The sequence below is a fragment of the Mustela nigripes genome, chromosome 8, assembly GCF_022355385.1.
Source record: "Mustela nigripes isolate SB6536 chromosome 8, MUSNIG.SB6536, whole genome shotgun sequence".
Lineage (NCBI taxonomy): Eukaryota > Metazoa > Chordata > Mammalia > Carnivora > Mustelidae > Mustela > Mustela nigripes.
Window position 1 is genome coordinate 1442322 of NC_081564.1, and position 6000 is coordinate 1448321.

The window sequence follows — 6000 nt, forward strand, 5'->3', positions numbered from 1 at the left end:
CTTGAGTTAATTTACGTTTGTAGAAGATTGCTGGGGCTGCCCTATGGGTGGCTGACTCCTGGAGGCAGAGGACATGGGACACAGAGTGTGGGTTAGAAGCTTTTTGGAGACATCTGACCAAGAGGTCATGGCGGCTCAGGCCAAGGTGGTTGGGGGTGGGGGAGATGATGAAGACATCCGACCAAGAGGTCATGGCAGCCCAGGCCAGGGTGGTTGGGAGGGGGTAGCATGCAGGAAGTAGAATATCCGAGGTGTGCTTTGGGAATGGGGTGGTGGGGATGTAATGTGAACCAGATGAGGCCAAGGAGGGGATCTGGGTGTTTGGTTTGACCAAGCAGGTAGACGGTCACATGACTGCATAAGAATGAATCCGGAAAGGAACAGGCTGGGGGCAGGCGGGGCCTGGCATCAAGGGGAAGGACGTGCCGAAGCCACCAGAAGCCCAGAATTCACTCAATAACCAGCCTCCCGGGGGATCCCTTCCCTGCCATGGCCCATTTGGGTCTGAGATGGTGACCGCTCGGAGCTGAGGGCAGACGGAACCTGCCCTCAGCCTGCTGCCATGTCGGGGGACCCTCAGGAGTGACCTGGACACCGGTGAGACTCACTAGGCGTTGTGAGACGAGCTACAAAGTGGAAACCCTTCTCGGGACAGGCGTACCCCGCAACCCGCCAGCAGCTCCACGCTGAGGCACAGGAAGGGCCATGGAGGACCCCACAGGGACCTGGAGGCCTCCCCTCTCACGGTGGAATCACAGATTTCCACACCGTGGGCTGGTGAAGCTCTTAAGAATTCACACGTCGCCCACAAGCACCACTTTAGAAACCACTTGCATAACTAAAAATGTCCTTGTTGAGTTTGGGGTTTGTAATGAGAAGGGGGTGGAAATACCCACTTCTCAGCTTGCTTTCTGGACTGTGTGTGTCTCTCCCTCGGCGGCGAGGCCCCGCCGGGTCCCTGCCTGGGTCCTCGCAGCTGGGGCTGCTCCCAAAAGACCCGTTCACGGCCCCGCAGACGTCTCCCTCCCATCCTCCTGCGAGGCTCACCCGTATTTATTTGTTTTCAATGTGGTGTTTTGCTAAGAGTCCGTGGAATGCGTCTCCCTTGCCAGCTGAGCTGGAAAAGAACAGGCAGAGAGGCAGCTGACTCCGCAGTCAATTCCTTAAAAGTAACTTTTTAAAAAAAAACAAGCAGGAAGTGCCTCTCCGTTTCTCGTCCCTGCTCAGCTCTCATGAATCCTTCCTGGGACCCGAGAGCCCGGTTAGCCTCAGTATCAGCCTCGGAGCACTCACACCCCCCAACCAAAGTCTGATCTTTACTGAAATCTCTTGGAATTCAATAAATTAGCTATTGTTTTGGCAAGTGCATATGACAAAGGGGGAGGGAGATGAACTTATTAAAACTCTCCCTCTCGAGCTGGCAGAAATTTCATCAGGGTGGGTTTTCTTTTTTTCTTTTTTTTTTTTTTTTTAACCTCTCACTTTACCTCAAAAAAGATAATCTATAGTTACATTTTCAAAGGTCAAAAAAAAAAAAAAGACAGTTTCTCTTGGAATTCGGTTAATAATGCAGCTCAAAGATCCCTACGCATCTCTGATCCTCCAATGTTTAGTAAATCCTGCAAGAGAAGAGTTTAACAAACTCCCAGCTGTTGGGTTTCACTCGCGCCTGGCCCCATTTCCGCGGGAGCCTTACAGCCCACTGAGAACGCCAGAGGAGATGGGTTATCTCCTATTGCACTCTTTCTGAAACAAAGTGATGGTGCCCGTTGACTGTCTAATGGGTCTGATACTCCGCTCATCAGAAAAGGAATTAAAAAGATGTTCTAACAAAGGATTTGGCTAGTTTTGTTTTGTGTTGGGGGAGGGACGGTTTCCAGGACCCAAGCTCCCCACAGCGTACAAGTCGATGTGAGTGCAGAGATGGGAGTGGCAGTGTAGACACTTACACGGTACTTTTGAAACAGCACTCAGTGCCCTGGCCTTGGAGGAAAGAGGAACCATGGAACATACACGTCCAGCGATGACTGACGGTAATAATCTGGTATCTTCCATGTTCGTCACAGATAGGATCGTCTGAGCCGCAGAGCTAAGACACCTACATAGTTAATGTGTCTTCGCACCAATTATTTTTATTTCCTTGACCCGAAGTTTTGGAGGTCTATTACCCACCCTTAAGAAATCGCTTAACTCAGAATGTGCAGAATTGTTGGAAACACAGTTTTTACACCCTGAATTCATCCATTTCTCCCACACTTAATGCAGCTGCAAGTTGTTCCATGTCACTAAATGAAAACACACCATTTGTGCAACGATTTAAGATCATATTTCCTGAGGCGCCTGGGTGGCTCAGTCAGTTAAGCACCTGAGTCTTGGTTTCAGTTCCGGTCATGATCTCAGGGTCCCAGAATCGATCGAGCCCTGTGTTGGGCTCCGTACTCAGCGGGGAGTCTGCTTCTCCCTCTACCCCTCCCCCCATTCATGCTCTTTCTCTAAAATAAATAAATAAATCTTTTCTTTAAAAAAAATCCTATTTCCTGAATCCTGAATGTAATCTTTCTTACAGCTTACTTTAAACTAGCTAATTACTATTATTAATGCTAATATGCTGGTTGCATGGGTATCATTTATGTGACCTGTTCCTTTATCAAATTATGCCTATAATGGCAGGAAGTTCCCTGCTTTTATTTCCCTAACACATGTACTCAGAGACGATCTGGCAAGGAGTATGCAAAGTAGTAATTATAAACATAGGAAATAACAGCACTTCTAATCTATTTAAATTAATGATAGTAAGCTACTGAAAAGTTATCATCCTCTGAAATCATTTGGCTCAGGTTACAAATAGTAGCCTGTAGTGGGGGACAGTGGATTGGCCAAAATCCACTTGAGAACTGGGGTATGTCCTAGGGCAAAATTTTCTCAATATATATACTAACAATGTCAGGAGTATCTTCCCAAAATCATTTGCAAGATGAGAATGAAACATTTCTTTGGAGCACAAAGCACTCAGAGGGTATTGTGTGAGGAAGGAATAAACCACTGATTATAAATGAACCGAGAAGACCGACATTTACTGCACAGACTCAAACATCTCCAGACCTACCGGCATATCCATGCCATAAAGCGGAGAGGGAACCCTTGCCTGCAGCCCTGCTCCAGAAGTAGGACTACATCTACACCCAGATTTGTTTTCCTTTGAGTAGGAAAACAGCCTTGAATCTGTGCAGCTACTTAACAGAATATACAAAGGAATGCAGAATCCAAGACTTTAGAGCACCATGGAAGAGGCATCAGGGTAATGGAGTTTTCAGATTCTGGAAGAGGAGAAAATATATCCAAAACCATGACCTTTTTGGAGATTTTTACTACAAACATACTTCATCTTTAGTTTGATCCTAGACATGTCTCCTCATAATGAGGAGTTCCTCAATCAGGCTGTACCAGGTAGTGCCAAGTCCTGGTAGAAGGAGGTGAGATTGTCACCCTTTCCTCATAGCCCTGTTTATCACTATCATCTCATCATCATAATATCACCTTCATCATCCTCATCATTATAGACATCAAATTTTCATCACTTTCATCATCACCATAGACATCACCTTCATCATCATGGACAACATCACCATCATCATGGACATCACCATCATCATCATCTGGACATCACCTTCAACATCATCATAACCATCATCATGGACATCACCATCATCATCACCACCATCATCATAATCACCTTCATCATGGACAACATCACCATCATCATCACCATCATCATGGACATCGCCATCATCATCATCTGGACATCATGTTCAACATCATCATCACCGTCATCATGAACATCACCATCATCATCATCACCATCATCATAATCACCTTCATCATGGACAATATCACCATCATCATCACCGTCATCATGAACATCACCATCATCATCATCCGGGACATCACCTTCAACATCATCATCATCACCGCCATCATCATCATAAGCATTACACTCATTGTCATCACCATCATCATCATCATAGACATCACCTTCATCATGGACAACATCGCCATCATCATCACCATCATCATCATAGACATCCCCTTCAACACCATCATCATTACCCTCATCACCATGGATATCCCCTTCAACACCATCATCACCACCATCTTCGTCACCATCATCTTCATCATCATCCTCATAGGGAACATTTACAGCACAGCACCCATGTGCACACTTTGTTCGAGCCTACCCACAGTAATTCATTGAATCCCTACGATGATGCTGTTGGGATATATGCAATTTGTCATCACGGCTTTGCAGATGAGGAAGTGAAGCGAAGCCCAGAGAGGTGATGTAAGTCCCCACAGTCACACAGTTTCTGAGTAGGGGAGTAAAGATTCACACCAGGAGTCACACTCCAGCACCCACGTTCCCAACCACTGTACTGTACAGCCACCCTATGTCTTAATATTCCAAGAGAAAAATATTTGCAGAAAGAATCATACATGTTCAAAAGCTACTCTTACCTTGCTATTCTAGTCTACTAGTGCCTTTCTGTCTCTTCCTTCCTGTCCGCTCATCTCAGACACATGGCTCACGTTCACAGGCACCACTAAAGGGATTCTTTTTAAGTTTTTACAGTGATTTTGTGTGCGATGATTCAAAGGCTTTGGAAACCTTCCCAGTCTCATGGCATTCTCCTTGCAAGAGAATCTTCTTTCTTTAATAGGAAAAAAAAAAAAAGCTTTCATATTCCATCCCTGCTTGAGCCTTCACCAATGGTCCCTTCTGGTCCTCCACAACGATAAAGCATGGGGACATTGGGCTGATACGCCCAGCACACTCTCATTAGCACTTTGCTCTGCCTGAAATAAAGTCTGAGGCACTTTACGAGGAATTTTAAATTTGTGAGTCCATGTAGAACAAGAAAACAAAATTGCTGTGCAGTGAAAGTGTTTATAACAATTTACAGGGCACACTTTTTTTTTTCTATTTGAGGGGGAAAATATGATGTAGAGGCAATTAGATATAAACTTTTGGCAGGGACTCGAGAATGACGGATGCAAGAAAACACAAATGTAATGAGGATCCAACAAAACTTGTCCATATGCTACTTTCTCCCCACACTTGAGTTAAGATGACTATAAAATGTGTTGCCAGAGAGGTTATGCCATAGTTGTATAGAAAAAGGATTCTTGCTAGATTTTTTTTTTTTTTGCCACATTACCTGAGCCAAACATGAACTCATACATAAGTATACATAGTAACCATTATGCAGGCAAACAACTAACTTTAACCTATATATAAGGTTGGTAACTTGGTCTTTTGCAAGGCTGAAGTAAATAGCGAAGAGGAACATGATATCAAGGAGAAAAACAACTCTGTGAAGGACTCTGAAACTAGAAAAAAAACATACCAAGATGGTGACAAAATCTGACACTGGAGCTCAGTCAGGGAGGGCCGTATCTGTTGCCAACCCAGCTGATGGCAGCAAACGGAAAACGTATTACGGGTCCAGCGGAGGAGAACGCCAACGGAACTCTGGCTGCAGGCATGGCTGTATCTAGGAGTTGGCGTGAACTGGCACGAGGTCCTGTCCTGCAGCTTTGCCCTCCTCACCTCAGCCCCTCTGCACGTGCTGGGAAGGTGTGGGAGGTTGTTAGCTGCTCCAGGCATGGGCCCCCTCTCTGACTCATTGTGACTATGTCTTCGGGCTAGTTTCCGATAAACACCATAGAGAAATCATGACCACTTAAGTCTCAGTTATCAACGAACGGGAGAGAGAGCCTAATTAATTGATGCAAATGAATATAAAGGAGAAAGAGGGCACCTTGCAGGGGAGAATGCTGCCATAACCAGGCTTGCTGCAAATATTTAGGGGGAAAATCCTCAAAGTGATAGGGATTTTAGGAATCGTAAAGAAATCCAAGATGACTTCTTCCCCAGTAACGGGAGCGAGTCATCAAACTATAAATTTTAGAGGCTTCAGAACACCCTCCCCAAATTCTCCAGAA